This window comes from Triturus cristatus, chromosome 5_2 (assembly GCF_964204655.1).
Source record: "Triturus cristatus chromosome 5_2, aTriCri1.1, whole genome shotgun sequence".
NCBI lineage: Eukaryota > Metazoa > Chordata > Amphibia > Caudata > Salamandridae > Triturus > Triturus cristatus.
Genome location: NC_140588.1, coordinates 553,922,309 through 553,938,545, shown reverse-complemented (window position 1 = coordinate 553,938,545; position 16,237 = coordinate 553,922,309). Strand labels below are relative to the sequence as shown.

At 33.6% G+C, this 16,237-nt stretch overlaps 13 non-coding genes across 13 annotated transcripts; 6 read left to right on the top strand and 7 right to left on the bottom strand.

Annotated features, from left to right (window-relative positions):
• Positions 1 to 115: 115 nt before the first annotated feature.
• Positions 116 to 187, bottom strand: TRNAQ-UUG (transfer RNA glutamine (anticodon UUG)). Its single transcript has one exon. It is a non-coding gene; the product is annotated as a tRNA-Gln (tRNA).
• A 1,548-nt stretch (positions 188 to 1,735) lies between these two features.
• Positions 1,736 to 1,807, top strand: TRNAQ-CUG (transfer RNA glutamine (anticodon CUG)). The gene has a single exon. It is a non-coding gene; the product is annotated as a tRNA-Gln (tRNA).
• Positions 1,808 to 2,632: 825 nt separating this feature from the next.
• Positions 2,633 to 2,704, bottom strand: TRNAQ-UUG (transfer RNA glutamine (anticodon UUG)). The gene has a single exon. It is a non-coding gene; the product is annotated as a tRNA-Gln (tRNA).
• A 1,548-nt stretch (positions 2,705 to 4,252) lies between these two features.
• Positions 4,253 to 4,324, top strand: TRNAQ-CUG (transfer RNA glutamine (anticodon CUG)). Its single transcript has one exon. It is a non-coding gene; the product is annotated as a tRNA-Gln (tRNA).
• Positions 4,325 to 5,149: 825 nt separating this feature from the next.
• On the bottom strand, positions 5,150 to 5,221 carry TRNAQ-UUG (transfer RNA glutamine (anticodon UUG)). Its single transcript has one exon. It is a non-coding gene; the product is annotated as a tRNA-Gln (tRNA).
• Positions 5,222 to 6,769: 1,548 nt separating this feature from the next.
• TRNAQ-CUG (transfer RNA glutamine (anticodon CUG)) lies at positions 6,770 to 6,841 on the top strand. Its single transcript has one exon. It is a non-coding gene; the product is annotated as a tRNA-Gln (tRNA).
• Positions 6,842 to 7,666: 825 nt separating this feature from the next.
• Positions 7,667 to 7,738, bottom strand: TRNAQ-UUG (transfer RNA glutamine (anticodon UUG)). The gene has a single exon. It is a non-coding gene; the product is annotated as a tRNA-Gln (tRNA).
• Positions 7,739 to 9,286: 1,548 nt separating this feature from the next.
• TRNAQ-CUG (transfer RNA glutamine (anticodon CUG)) lies at positions 9,287 to 9,358 on the top strand. The gene has a single exon. It is a non-coding gene; the product is annotated as a tRNA-Gln (tRNA).
• Positions 9,359 to 10,183: 825 nt separating this feature from the next.
• TRNAQ-UUG (transfer RNA glutamine (anticodon UUG)) lies at positions 10,184 to 10,255 on the bottom strand. Its single transcript has one exon. It is a non-coding gene; the product is annotated as a tRNA-Gln (tRNA).
• Positions 10,256 to 11,803: 1,548 nt separating this feature from the next.
• TRNAQ-CUG (transfer RNA glutamine (anticodon CUG)) lies at positions 11,804 to 11,875 on the top strand. Its single transcript has one exon. It is a non-coding gene; the product is annotated as a tRNA-Gln (tRNA).
• Positions 11,876 to 12,700: 825 nt separating this feature from the next.
• Positions 12,701 to 12,772, bottom strand: TRNAQ-UUG (transfer RNA glutamine (anticodon UUG)). The gene has a single exon. It is a non-coding gene; the product is annotated as a tRNA-Gln (tRNA).
• A 1,548-nt stretch (positions 12,773 to 14,320) lies between these two features.
• On the top strand, positions 14,321 to 14,392 carry TRNAQ-CUG (transfer RNA glutamine (anticodon CUG)). The gene has a single exon. It is a non-coding gene; the product is annotated as a tRNA-Gln (tRNA).
• Positions 14,393 to 15,217: 825 nt separating this feature from the next.
• Positions 15,218 to 15,289, bottom strand: TRNAQ-UUG (transfer RNA glutamine (anticodon UUG)). The gene has a single exon. It is a non-coding gene; the product is annotated as a tRNA-Gln (tRNA).
• Positions 15,290 to 16,237: the final 948 nt, after the last annotated feature.

Below are 16,237 nucleotides of genomic sequence, written 5' to 3'. Positions count from 1 at the left end.
ATCTAGTAAACTTTTAGAGTATAATCAATAAATTAATTTTTCACCCTACCGGTATTAGATATGTGATATTAATGAATACACTTGAAAGAAAATGATTTGGTCAAGAGTCATAAAATGGTCCCACCGAGATTTGAACTCGGATCATTGGATTCAAAGTCCAAAGTGCTAACCATTACACCATGGAACCTCCCATGTGAAAGGAGTGCAAACTGCTGCAGCAATGTGGAAATGTCAAAGTTTTTAACATTCTACTGTCAAAGAGAAACTGAATTGGATTGCTTTCCTATTCTGGTAAACTTTTGCATATTGAACTATGTTGGGGAAGGATGTTGCCCAAAAGACTCAAATAACGTTATAACTCTGTTGAACAGTGGTTTTTATGTGAGATAATATTTTTCAATGAAAGATAAGTTGCCCCCTGAGGCAAATCTCTTCTGTCAAAATGGAAAGCTCACCCTGGTACGGGAGGGTGGATGGTGTCGTGGTTAGCACTCTGGACTCTGAAAACAGGGATCTGAGTACAAATTTCAGTGGGACTTATCTGAACATTACAATTTTCTTTTCCATTCAGTTCTTAGAAGTTTTATTTGGAACAATATCACATTTACTTATAAACATGTAAAAATCAACCTGTACATATGTATCTCTGTATATATAGCTATATGTCTCTGTATATTTATAGGAACATATAAACATATAGATTATAAAAATAAATATAATTAGTGGAGGTGAAAATCATGAACAGTTGTTGCCTCTCAGCATTTGAAACATGAGTTTCTACTTCTTTCTCTTTTATATGTCCTGAAATTGAGATAGTCACTTTTTACTCATTATTGATCCAACAATACAGTTGATGTATACAAAGCATATCATATGATTTGTGAATAAAGTTCAAAAATGAGAATTTGATCAGTACCTGTCATGCCTCCGACCAAAAGCTTATATTTTACGATTGGAGATCAACTGTTGTAAATCAGCATGAAAAACATTTTCTTTTCACGATTTCCATACTAATATAAAACAACATTTTTACTAGCTGAATGAGATCATCATTTGGGTTCCTCTATGTTTGATTGAAGAAAACTTCTCATTCAAAATGTGCTATTTTCGCCTTATCAATAGCGGGAAAGCTTAAAAAAGTGAGGCTGTGAATCACCCGTCTGAAATGCGTTTGAGAAAATCAGGATATGATTTTATAATGGCTAACTATTTTGTGAAGAAATTTGATGTCAAAGTATTGTAAAGTTTGTATTGATGTAAGTTGTTCAAGCTGATGGACATTTTGAAAGCATTCAATAATTGACTCTTTCAACCTACTGGTGTTGGATTTGAGCTATCAATGAACAAAGATGAAGAAATGGAAAAGCTCAAGAGTAATAAAAAAAGTCCCTCCAAGGTTTCAAATCGGATCATTGGATGCAAAGTCCAAATTGCCAACCATTGCTCTATCGAGCCACCCTTGCAGGAGACAGAGACATTGCTTCAGTAGTCTGGAAATGTAGACTGTTTTATTATGCTACAGGCAAAGATGAACATTGTGATATAACTTTTATATTCAGATAAACATTTGAATATTTAACACTTTTATTGAGAATATAGCTGAAAAGAATCAAATCACATTAAATCTCTATCCACTATGACCATTCAAATGAGATATCTTTTTATCAATATAAGAGAAGGACATCACTGATGCGCTCTCTTTTGTCTCAATGGAAAAGGCACTCTTGTGTGAGAGGGTTCCATGGTGTAATGGTTAGCACTCTGGACTCTGAATCCAGCGATCCGAGTTCAAATCTCGGTGGGACCTACTACAATTATGAGATTCACTGTTTAACTCATTTTTTAGAATTTGGTCTAGAAAAAACCTAATATCAATGTTTTATACTGATGCGTATGAACGCATAAGTATGTATAGATGCATACATAGCTTTATCCATCTAGATAGCTGTTAGACAATATGAACATATCAATTATTCATAAACATAAATATTGAAGCTGAACCTAGAAACTGTTCTTTCACATCCACATTGTAAACATGAGTTTATTTTCCTTTCTCATCTATATGGCCAGTAATGAGATAGTTCATTTTTGCTGATTTCTTAGCTGACAACATGCTGGACTTACACAGTGCATTTCATTGTGAATTTCTTTGAAAGTGAATTTCAGATTCACACCTTTGACATGTCTTTCAAAAGATTCAACTTTATTGGTTGTGGATTTACTGTTGAAAATCAGTGTGTAAAATCTTTGTACGTCTGAATTTCAAGATTATTATTCAAACTGCACATCTTCGGTCCCCGTAATACAAAGTTTGACTCCTCAAGTTTTGTTTTAATGAATGCTTTGCAATTAAAAAGTTCCTTGTTCCCCTTATCAATAACAGTAAGATTTTAAAAAGTAATGTCGTGCATCAAGCCCCTGTGATGAGTTTGAGAAACCAGACTGAGTTTGTAAAATCTCTCATTATTTTGAGCCATTTAGTTTCCAGGTATTGTAAAAATTCTATTATTTGCTCACATCTAGTAAACTTTTAGAGTATAATCAATAAATTAATTTTTCACCCTACCGGTATTAGATATGTGATATTAATGAATACACTTGAAAGAAAATGATTTGGTCAAGAGTCATAAAATGGTCCCACCGAGATTTGAACTCGGATCATTGGATTCAAAGTCCAAAGTGCTAACCATTACACCATGGAACCTCCCATGTGAAAGGAGTGCAAACTGCTGCAGCAATGTGGAAATGTCAAAGTTTTTAACATTCTACTGTCAAAGAGAAACTGAATTGGATTGCTTTACTATTCTGGTAAACTTTTGCATATTGAACTATGTTGGGGAAGGATGTTGCCCAAAAGACTCAAATAACGTTATAACTCTGTTGAACAGTGGTTTTTATGTGAGATAATATTTTTCAATGAAAGATAAGTTGCCCCCTGAGGCAAATCTCTTCTGTCAAAATGGAAAGCTCACCCTGGTACGGGAGGGTGGATGGTGTCGTGGTTAGCACTCTGGACTCTGAAAACAGGGATCTGAGTACAAATTTCAGTGGGACTTATCTGAACATTACAATTTTCTTTTCCATTCAGTTCTTAGAAGTTTTATTTGGAACAATATCACATTTACTTATAAACATGTAAAAATCAACCTGTACATATGTATCTCTGTATATATAGCTATATGTCTCTGTATATTTATAGGAACATATAAACATATAGATTATAAAAATAAATATAATTAGTGGAGGTGAAAATCATGAACAGTTGTTGCCTCTCAGCATTTGAAACATGAGTTTCTACTTCTTTCTCTTTTATATGTCCTGAAATTGAGATAGTCACTTTTTACTCATTATTGATCCAACAATACAGTTGATGTATACAAAGCATATCATATGATTTGTGAATAAAGTTCAAAAATGAGAATTTGATCAGTACCTGTCATGCCTCCGACCAAAAGCTTATATTTTACGATTGGAGATCAACTGTTGTAAATCAGCATGAAAAACATTTTCTTTTCACGATTTCCATACTAATATAAAACAACATTTTTACTAGCTGAATGAGATCATCATTTGGGTTCCTCTATGTTTGATTGAAGAAAACTTCTCATTCAAAATGTGCTATTTTCGCCTTATCAATAGCGGGAAAGCTTAAAAAAGTGAGGCTGTGAATCACCCGTCTGAAATGCGTTTGAGAAAATCAGGATATGATTTTATAATGGCTAACTACTTTGTGAAGAAATTTGATGTCAAAGTATTGTAAAGTTTGTATTGATGTAAGTTGTTCAAGCTGATGGACATTTTGAAAGCATTCAATAATTGACTCTTTCAACCTACTGGTGTTGGATTTGAGCTATCAATGAACAAAGATGAAGAAATGGAAAAGCTCAAGAGTAATAAAAAAAGTCCCTCCAAGGTTTCAAATCGGATCATTGGATGCAAAGTCCAAATTGCCAACCATTGCTCTATCGAGCCACCCATGCAGGAGACAGAGACATTGCTTCAGTAGTCTGGAAATGTAGACTGTTTTATTATGCTACAGGCAAAGATGAACATTGTGATATAACTTTTATATTCAGATAAACATTTGAATATTTAACACTTTTATAGAGAATATAGCTGAAAAGAATCAAATCACATTAAATCTCTATCCACTATGACCATTCAAATGAGATATCTTTTTATCAATATAAGAGAAGGACATCACTGATGCGCTCTCTTTTGTCTCAATGGAAAAGGCACTCTTGTGTGAGAGGGTTCCATGGTGTAATGGTTAGCACTCTGGACTCTGAATCCAGCGATCCGAGTTCAAATCTCGGTGGGACCTACTACAATTATGAGATTCACTGTTTAACTCATTTTTTAGAATTTGGTCTAGAAACAACCTAATATCAATGTTTTATACTGATGCGTATGAACGCATAAGTATGTATAGATGCATACATAGCTTTATCCATCTAGATAGCTGCTAGACAATATGAACATATCAATTATTCATAAACATAAATATTGAAGCTGAACCTAGAAACTGTTCTTTCACATCCACATTGTAAACATGAGTTTATTTTCCTTTCTCATCTATATGGCCAGTAATGAGATAGTTCATTTTTGCTGATTTCTTAGCTGACAACATGCTGGACTTACACAGTGCATTTCATTGTGAATTTCTTTGAAAGTGAATTTCAGATTCACACCTTTGACATGTCTTTCAAAAGATTCAACTTTATTGGTTGTGGATTTACTGTTGAAAATCAGTGTGTAAAATCTTTGTACGTCTGAATTTCAAGATTATTATTCAAACTGCACATCTTCGGTCCCCGTAATACAAAGTTTGACTCCTCAAGTTTTGTTTTAATGAATGCTTTGCAATTAAAAAGTTCCTTGTTCCCCTTATCAATAACAGTAAGATTTTAAAAAGTAATGTCGTGCATCAAGCCCCTGTGATGAGTTTGAGAAACCAGAGTGAGTTTGTAAAAACTCTCATTATTTTGAGCCATTTAGTTTCCAGGTATTGTAAAAATTCTATTATTTGCTCACATCTAGTAAACTTTTAGAGTATAATCAATAAATTAATTTTTCACCCTACCGGTATTAGATATGTGATATTAATGAATACACTTGAAAGAAAATGATTTGGTCAAGAGTCATAAAATGGTCCCACCGAGATTTGAACTCGGATCATTGGATTCAAAGTCCAAAGTGCTAACCATTACACCATGGAACCTCCCATGTGAAAGGAGTGCAAACTGCTGCAGCAATGTGGAAATGTCAAAGTTTTTAACATTCTACTGTCAAAGAGAAACTGAATTGGATTGCTTTCCTATTCTGGTAAACTTTTGCATATTGAACTATGTTGGGGAAGGATGTTGCCCAAAAGACTCAAATAACGTTATAACTCTGTTGAACAGTGGTTTTTATGTGAGATAATATTTTTCAATGAAAGATAAGTTGCCCCCTGAGGCAAATCTCTTCTGTCAAAATGGAAAGCTCACCCTGGTACGGGAGGGTGGATGGTGTCGTGGTTAGCACTCTGGACTCTGAAAACAGGGATCTGAGTACAAATTTCAGTGGGACTTATCTGAACATTACAATTTTCTTTTCCATTCAGTTCTTAGAAGTTTTATTTGGAACAATATCACATTTACTTATAAACATGTAAAAATCAACCTGTACATATGTATCTCTGTATATATAGCTATATGTCTCTGTATATTTATAGGAACATATAAACATATAGATTATAAAAATAAATATAATTAGTGGAGGTGAAAATCATGAACAGTTGTTGCCTCTCAGCATTTGAAACATGAGTTTCTACTTCTTTCTCTTTTATATGTCCTGAAATTGAGATAGTCACTTTTTACTCATTATTGATCCAACAATACAGTTGATGTATACAAAGCATATCATATGATTTGTGAATAAAGTTCAAAAATGAGAATTTGATCAGTACCTGTCATGCCTCCGACCAAAAGCTTATATTTTACGATTGGAGATCAACTGTTGTAAATCAGCATGAAAAACATTTTCTTTTCACGATTTCCATACTAATATAAAACAACATTTTTACTAGCTGAATGAGATCATCATTTGGGTTCCTCTATGTTTGATTGAAGAAAACTTCTCATTCAAAATGTGCTATTTTCGCCTTATCAATAGCGGGAAAGCTTAAAAAAGTGAGGCTGTGAATCACCCGTCTGAAATGCGTTTGAGAAAATCAGGATATGATTTTATAATGGCTAACTACTTTGTGAAGAAATTTGATGTCAAAGTATTGTAAAGTTTGTATTGATGTAAGTTGTTCAAGCTGATGGACATTTTGAAAGCATTCAATAATTGACTCTTTCAACCTACTGGTGTTGGATTTGAGCTATCAATGAACAAAGATGAAGAAATGGAAAAGCTCAAGAGTAATAAAAAAAGTCCCTCCAAGGTTTCAAATCGGATCATTGGATGCAAAGTCCAAATTGCCAACCATTGCTCTATCGAGCCACCCTTGCAGGAGACAGAGACATTGCTTCAGTAGTCTGGAAATGTAGACTGTTTTATTATGCTACAGGCAAAGATGAACATTGTGATATAACTTTTATATTCAGATAAACATTTGAATATTTAACACTTTTATAGAGAATATAGCTGAAAAGAATCAAATCACATTAAATCTCTATCCACTATGACCATTCAAATGAGATATCTTTTTATCAATATAAGAGAAGGACATCACTGATGCGCTCTCTTTTGTCTCAATGGAAAAGGCACTCTTGTGTGAGAGGGTTCCATGGTGTAATGGTTAGCACTCTGGACTCTGAATCCAGCGATCCGAGTTCAAATCTCGGTGGGACCTACTACAATTATGAGATTCACTGTTTAACTCATTTTTTAGAATTTGGTCTAGAAAAAACCTAATATCAATGTTTTATACTGATGCGTATGAACGCATAAGTATGTATAGATGCATACATAGCTTTATCCATCTAGATAGCTGCTAGACAATATGAACATATCAATTATTCATAAACATAAATATTGAAGCTGAACCTAGAAACTGTTCTTTCACATCCACATTGTAAACATGAGTTTATTTTCCTTTCTCATCTATATGGCCAGTAATGAGATAGTTCATTTTTGCTGATTTCTTAGCTGACAACATGCTGGACTTACACAGTGCATTTCATTGTGAATTTCTTTGAAAGTGAATTTCAGATTCACACCTTTGACATGTCTTTCAAAAGATTCAACTTTATTGGTTGTGGATTTACTGTTGAAAATCAGTGTGTAAAATCTTTGTACGTCTGAATTTCAAGATTATTATTCAAACTGCACATCTTCGGTCCCCGTAATACAAAGTTTGACTCCTCAAGTTTTGTTTTAATGAATGCTTTGCAATTAAAAAGTTCCTTGTTCCCCTTATCAATAACAGTAAGATTTTAAAAAGTAATGTCGTGCATCAAGCCCCTGTGATGAGTTTGAGAAACCAGAGTGAGTTTGTAAAAACTCTCATTATTTTGAGCCATTTAGTTTCCAGGTATTGTAAAAATTCTATTATTTGCTCACATCTAGTAAACTTTTAGAGTATAATCAATAAATTAATTTTTCACCCTACCGGTATTAGATATGTGATATTAATGAATACACTTGAAAGAAAATGATTTGGTCAAGAGTCATAAAATGGTCCCACCGAGATTTGAACTCGGATCATTGGATTCAAAGTCCAAAGTGCTAACCATTACACCATGGAACCTCCCATGTGAAAGGAGTGCAAACTGCTGCAGCAATGTGGAAATGTCAAAGTTTTTAACATTCTACTGTCAAAGAGAAACTGAATTGGATTGCTTTCCTATTCTGGTAAACTTTTGCATATTGAACTATGTTGGGGAAGGATGTTGCCCAAAAGACTCAAATAACGTTATAACTCTGTTGAACAGTGGTTTTTATGTGAGATAATATTTTTCAATGAAAGATAAGTTGCCCCCTGAGGCAAATCTCTTCTGTCAAAATGGAAAGCTCACCCTGGTACGGGAGGGTGGATGGTGTCGTGGTTAGCACTCTGGACTCTGAAAACAGGGATCTGAGTACAAATTTCAGTGGGACTTATCTGAACATTACAATTTTCTTTTCCATTCAGTTCTTAGAAGTTTTATTTGGAACAATATCACATTTACTTATAAACATGTAAAAATCAACCTGTACATATGTATCTCTGTATATATAGCTATATGTCTCTGTATATTTATAGGAACATATAAACATATAGATTATAAAAATAAATATAATTAGTGGAGGTGAAAATCATGAACAGTTGTTGCCTCTCAGCATTTGAAACATGAGTTTCTACTTCTTTCTCTTTTATATGTCCTGAAATTGAGATAGTCACTTTTTACTCATTATTGATCCAACAATACAGTTGATGTATACAAAGCATATCATATGATTTGTGAATAAAGTTCAAAAATGAGAATTTGATCAGTACCTGTCATGCCTCCGACCAAAAGCTTATATTTTACGATTGGAGATCAACTGTTGTAAATCAGCATGAAAAACATTTTCTTTTCACGATTTCCATACTAATATAAAACAACATTTTTACTAGCTGAATGAGATCATCATTTGGGTTCCTCTATGTTTGATTGAAGAAAACTTCTCATTCAAAATGTGCTATTTTCGCCTTATCAATAGCGGGAAAGCTTAAAAAAGTGAGGCTGTGAATCACCCGTCTGAAATGCGTTTGAGAAAATCAGGATATGATTTTATAATGGCTAACTACTTTGTGAAGAAATTTGATGTCAAAGTATTGTAAAGTTTGTATTGATGTAAGTTGTTCAAGCTGATGGACATTTTGAAAGCATTCAATAATTGACTCTTTCAACCTACTGGTGTTGGATTTGAGCTATCAATGAACAAAGATGAAGAAATGGAAAAGCTCAAGAGTAATAAAAAAAGTCCCTCCAAGGTTTCAAATCGGATCATTGGATGCAAAGTCCAAATTGCCAACCATTGCTCTATCGAGCCACCCTTGCAGGAGACAGAGACATTGCTTCAGTAGTCTGGAAATGTAGACTGTTTTATTATGCTACAGGCAAAGATGAACATTGTGATATAACTTTTATATTCAGATAAACATTTGAATATTTAACACTTTTATAGAGAATATAGCTGAAAAGAATCAAATCACATTAAATCTCTATCCACTATGACCATTCAAATGAGATATCTTTTTATCAATATAAGAGAAGGACATCACTGATGCGCTCTCTTTTGTCTCAATGGAAAAGGCACTCTTGTGTGAGAGGGTTCCATGGTGTAATGGTTAGCACTCTGGACTCTGAATCCAGCGATCCGAGTTCAAATCTCGGTGGGACCTACTACAATTATGAGATTCACTGTTTAACTCATTTTTTAGAATTTGGTCTAGAAAAAACCTAATATCAATGTTTTATACTGATGCGTATGAACGCATAAGTATGTATAGATGCATACATAGCTTTATCCATCTAGATAGCTGCTAGACAATATGAACATATCAATTATTCATAAACATAAATATTGAAGCTGAACCTAGAAACTGTTCTTTCACATCCACATTGTAAACATGAGTTTATTTTCCTTTCTCATCTATATGGCCAGTAATGAGATAGTTCATTTTTGCTGATTTCTTAGCTGACAACATGCTGGACTTACACAGTGCATTTCATTGTGAATTTCTTTGAAAGTGAATTTCAGATTCACACCTTTGACATGTCTTTCAAAAGATTCAACTTTATTGGTTGTGGATTTACTGTTGAAAATCAGTGTGTAAAATCTTTGTACGTCTGAATTTCAAGATTATTATTCAAACTGCACATCTTCGGTCCCCGTAATACAAAGTTTGACTCCTCAAGTTTTGTTTTAATGAATGCTTTGCAATTAAAAAGTTCCTTGTTCCCCTTATCAATAACAGTAAGATTTTAAAAAGTAATGTCGTGCATCAAGCCCCTGTGATGAGTTTGAGAAACTAGAGTGAGTTTGTAAAATCTCTCATTATTTTGAGCCATTTAGTTTCCAGGTATTGTAAAAATTCTATTATTTGCTCACATCTAGTAAACTTTTAGAGTATAATCAATAAATTAATTTTTCACCCTACCGGTATTAGATATGTGATATTAATGAATACACTTGAAAGAAAATGATTTGGTCAAGAGTCATAAAATGGTCCCACCGAGATTTGAACTCGGATCATTGGATTCAAAGTCCAAAGTGCTAACCATTACACCATGGAACCTCCCATGTGAAAGGAGTGCAAACTGCTGCAGCAATGTGGAAATGTCAAAGTTTTTAACATTCTACTGTCAAAGAGAAACTGAATTGGATTGCTTTCCTATTCTGGTAAACTTTTGCATATTGAACTATGTTGGGGAAGGATGTTGCCCAAAAGACTCAAATAACGTTATAACTCTGTTGAACAGTGGTTTTTATGTGAGATAATATTTTTCAATGAAAGATAAGTTGCCCCCTGAGGCAAATCTCTTCTGTCAAAATGGAAAGCTCACCCTGGTACGGGAGGGTGGATGGTGTCGTGGTTAGCACTCTGGACTCTGAAAACAGGGATCTGAGTACAAATTTCAGTGGGACTTATCTGAACATTACAATTTTCTTTTCCATTCAGTTCTTAGAAGTTTTATTTGGAACAATATCACATTTACTTATAAACATGTAAAAATCAACCTGTACATATGTATCTCTGTATATATAGCTATATGTCTCTGTATATTTATAGGAACATATAAACATATAGATTATAAAAATAAATATAATTAGTGGAGGTGAAAATCATGAACAGTTGTTGCCTCTCAGCATTTGAAACATGAGTTTCTACTTCTTTCTCTTTTATATGTCCTGAAATTGAGATAGTCACTTTTTACTCATTATTGATCCAACAATACAGTTGATGTATACAAAGCATATCATATGATTTGTGAATAAAGTTCAAAAATGAGAATTTGATCAGTACCTGTCATGCCTCCGACCAAAAGCTTATATTTTACGATTGGAGATCAACTGTTGTAAATCAGCATGAAAAACATTTTCTTTTCACGATTTCCATACTAATATAAAACAACATTTTTACTAGCTGAATGAGATCATCATTTGGGTTCCTCTATGTTTGATTGAAGAAAACTTCTCATTCAAAATGTGCTATTTTCGCCTTATCAATAGCGGGAAAGCTTAAAAAAGTGAGGCTGTGAATCACCCGTCTGAAATGCGTTTGAGAAAATCAGGATATGATTTTATAATGGCTAACTACTTTGTGAAGAAATTTGATGTCAAAGTATTGTAAAGTTTGTATTGATGTAAGTTGTTCAAGCTGATGGACATTTTGAAAGCATTCAATAATTGACTCTTTCAACCTACTGGTGTTGGATTTGAGCTATCAATGAACAAAGATGAAGAAATGGAAAAGCTCAAGAGTAATAAAAAAAGTCCCTCCAAGGTTTCAAATCGGATCATTGGATGCAAAGTCCAAATTGCCAACCATTGCTCTATCGAGCCACCCATGCAGGAGACAGAGACATTGCTTCAGTAGTCTGGAAATGTAGACTGTTTTATTATGCTACAGGCAAAGATGAACATTGTGATATAACTTTTATATTCAGATAAACATTTGAATATTTAACACTTTTATAGAGAATATAGCTGAAAAGAATCAAATCACATTAAATCTCTATCCACTATGACCATTCAAATGAGATATCTTTTTATCAATATAAGAGAAGGACATCACTGATGCGCTCTCTTTTGTCTCAATGGAAAAGGCACTCTTGTGTGAGAGGGTTCCATGGTGTAATGGTTAGCACTCTGGACTCTGAATCCAGCGATCCGAGTTCAAATCTCGGTGGGACCTACTACAATTATGAGATTCACTGTTTAACTCATTTTTTAGAATTTGGTCTAGAAAAAACCTAATATCAATGTTTTATACTGATGCGTATGAACGCATAAGTATGTATAGATGCATACATAGCTTTATCCATCTAGATAGCTGCTAGACAATATGAACATATCAATTATTCATAAACATAAATATTGAAGCTGAACCTAGAAACTGTTCTTTCACATCCACATTGTAAACATGAGTTTATTTTCCTTTCTCATCTATATGGCCAGTAATGAGATAGTTCATTTTTGCTGATTTCTTAGCTGACAACATGCTGGACTTACACAGTGCATTTCATTGTGAATTTCTTTGAAAGTGAATTTCAGATTCACACCTTTGACATGTCTTTCAAAAGATTCAACTTTATTGGTTGTGGATTTACTGTTGAAAATCAGTGTGTAAAATCTTTGTACGTCTGAATTTCAAGATTATTATTCAAACTGCACATCTTCGGTCCCCGTAATACAAAGTTTGACTCCTCAAGTTTTGTTTTAATGAATGCTTTGCAATTAAAAAGTTCCTTGTTCCCCTTATCAATAACAGTAAGATTTTAAAAAGTAATGTCGTGCATCAAGCCCCTGTGATGAGTTTGAGAAACTAGAGTGAGTTTGTAAAATCTCTCATTATTTTGAGCCATTTAGTTTCCAGGTATTGTAAAAATTCTATTATTTGCTCACATCTAGTAAACTTTTAGAGTATAATCAATAAATTAATTTTTCACCCTACCGGTATTAGATATGTGATATTAATGAATACACTTGAAAGAAAATGATTTGGTCAAGAGTCATAAAATGGTCCCACCGAGATTTGAACTCGGATCATTGGATTCAAAGTCCAAAGTGCTAACCATTACACCATGGAACCTCCCATGTGAAAGGAGTGCAAACTGCTGCAGCAATGTGGAAATGTCAAAGTTTTTAACATTCTACTGTCAAAGAGAAACTGAATTGGATTGCTTTCCTATTCTGGTAAACTTTTGCATATTGAACTATGTTGGGGAAGGATGTTGCCCAAAAGACTCAAATAACGTTATAACTCTGTTGAACAGTGGTTTTTATGTGAGATAATATTTTTCAATGAAAGATAAGTTGCCCCCTGAGGCAAATCTCTTCTGTCAAAATGGAAAGCTCACCCTGGTACGGGAGGGTGGATGGTGTCGTGGTTAGCACTCTGGACTCTGAAAACAGGGATCTGAGTACAAATTTCAGTGGGACTTATCTGAACATTACAATTTTCTTTTCCATTCAGTTCTTAGAAGTTTTATTTGGAACAATATCACATTTACTTATAAACATGTAAAAATCAACCTGTACATATGTATCTCTGTATATATAGCTATATGTCTCTGTATATTTATAGGAACATATAAACATATAGATTATAAAAATAAATATAATTAGTGGAGGTGAAAATCATGAACAGTTGTTGACTCTCAGCATTTGAAACATGAGTTTCTACTTCTTTCTCTTTTATATGTCCTGAAATTGAGATAGTCACTTTTTACTCATTATTGATCCAACAATACAGTTGATGTATACAAAGCATATCATATGATTTGTGAATAAAGTTCAAAAATGAGAATTTGATCAGTACCTGTCATGCCTCCGACCAAAAGCTTATATTTTACGATTGGAGATCAACTGTTGTAAATCAGCATGAAAAACATTTTCTTTTCACGATTTCCATACTAATATAAAACAACATTTTTACTAGCTGAATGAGATCATCATTTGGGTTCCTCTATGTTTGATTGAAGAAAACTTCTCATTCAAAATGTGCTATTTTCGCCTTATCAATAGCGGGAAAGCTTAAAAAAGTGAGGCTGTGAATCACCCGTCTGAAATGCGTTTGAGAAAATCAGGATATGATTTTATAATGGCTAACTACTTTGTGAAGAAATTTGATGTCAAAGTATTGTAAAGTTTGTATTGATGTAAGTTGTTCAAGCTGATGGACATTTTGAAAGCATTCAATAATTGACTCTTTCAACCTACTGGTGTTGGATTTGAGCTATCAATGAACAAAGATGAAGAAATGGAAAAGCTCAAGAGTAATAAAAAAAGTCCCTCCAAGGTTTCAAATCGGATCATTGGATGCAAAGTCCAAATTGCCAACCATTGCTCTATCGAGCCACCCATGCAGGAGACAGAGACATTGCTTCAGTAGTCTGGAAATGTAGACTGTTTTATTATGCTACAGGCAAAGATGAACATTGTGATATAACTTTTATATTCAGATAAACATTTGAATATTTAACACTTTTATAGAGAATATAGCTGAAAAGAATCAAATCACATTAAATCTCTATCCACTATGACCATTCAAATGAGATATCTTTTTATCAATATAAGAGAAGGACATCACTGATGCGCTCTCTTTTGTCTCAATGGAAAAGGCACTCTTGTGTGAGAGGGTTCCATGGTGTAATGGTTAGCACTCTGGACTCTGAATCCAGCGATCCGAGTTCAAATCTCGGTGGGACCTACTACAATTATGAGATTCACTGTTTAACTCATTTTTTAGAATTTGGTCTAGAAAAAACCTAATATCAATGTTTTATACTGATGCGTATGAACGCATAAGTATGTATAGATGCATACATAGCTTTATCCATCTAGATAGCTGCTAGACAATATGAACATATCAATTATTCATAAACATAAATATTGAAGCTGAACCTAGAAACTGTTCTTTCACATCCACATTGTAAACATGAGTTTATTTTCCTTTCTCATCTATATGGCCAGTAATGAGATTGTTCATTTTTGCTGATTTCTTAGCTGACAACATGCTGGACTTACACAGTGCATTTCATTGTGAATTTCTTTGAAAGTGAATTTCAGATTCACACCTTTGACATGTCTTTCAAAAGATTCAACTTTATTGGTTGTGGATTTACTGTTGAAAATCAGTGTGTAAAATCTTTGTACGTCTGAATTTCAAGATTATTATTCAAACTGCACATCTTCGGTCCCCGTAATACAAAGTTTGACTCCTCAAGTTTTGTTTTAATGAATGCTTTGCAATTAAAAAGTTCCTTGTTCCCCTTATCAATAACAGTAAGATTTTAAAAAGTAATGTCGTGCATCAAGCCCCTGTGATGAGTTTGAGAAACCAGAGTGAGTTTGTAAAATCTCTCATTATTTTGAGCCATTTAGTTTCCAGGTATTGTAAAAATTCTATTATTTGCTCACATCTAGTAAACTTTTAGAGTATAATCAATAAATTAATTTTTCACCCTACCGGTATTAGATATGTGATATTAATGAATACACTTGAAAGAAAATGATTTGGTCAAGAGTCATAAAATGGTCCCACCGAGATTTGAACTCGGATCATTGGATTCAAAGTCCAAAGTGCTAACCATTACACCATGGAACCTCCCATGTGAAAGGAGTGCAAACTGCTGCAGCAATGTGGAAATGTCAAAGTTTTTAACATTCTACTGTCAAAGAGAAACTGAATTGGATTGCTTTCCTATTCTGGTAAACTTTTGCATATTGAACTATGTTGGGGAAGGATGTTGCCCAAAAGACTCAAATAACGTTATAACTCTGTTGAACAGTGGTTTTTATGTGAGATAATATTTTTCAATGAAAGATAAGTTGCCCCCTGAGGCAAATCTCTTCTGTCAAAATGGAAAGCTCACCCTGGTACGGGAGGGTGGATGGTGTCGTGGTTAGCACTCTGGACTCTGAAAACAGGGATCTGAGTACAAATTTCAGTGGGACTTATCTGAACATTACAATTTTCTTTTCCATTCAGTTCTTAGAAGTTTTATTTGGAACAATATCACATTTACTTATAAACATGTAAAAATCAACCTGTACATATGTATCTCTGTATATATAGCTATATGTCTCTGTATATTTATAGGAACATATAAACATATAGATTATAAAAATAAATATAATTAGTGGAGGTGAAAATCATGAACAGTTGTTGCCTCTCAGCATTTGAAACATGAGTTTCTACTTCTTTCTCTTTTATATGTCCTGAAATTGAGATAGTCACTTTTTACTCATTATTGATCCAACAATACAGTTGATGTATACAAAGCATATCATATGATTTGTGAATAAAGTTCAAAAATGAGAATTTGATCAGTACCTGTCATGCCTCCGACCAAAAGCTTATATTTTACGATTGGAGATCAACTGTTGTAAATCAGCATGAAAAACATTTTCTTTTCACGATTTCCATACTAATATAAAACAACATTTTTACTAGCTGAATGAGATCATCATTTGGGTTCCTCTATGTTTGATTGAAGAAAACTTCTCATTCAAAATGTGCTATTTTCGCCTTATCAATAGCGGGAAAGCTTAA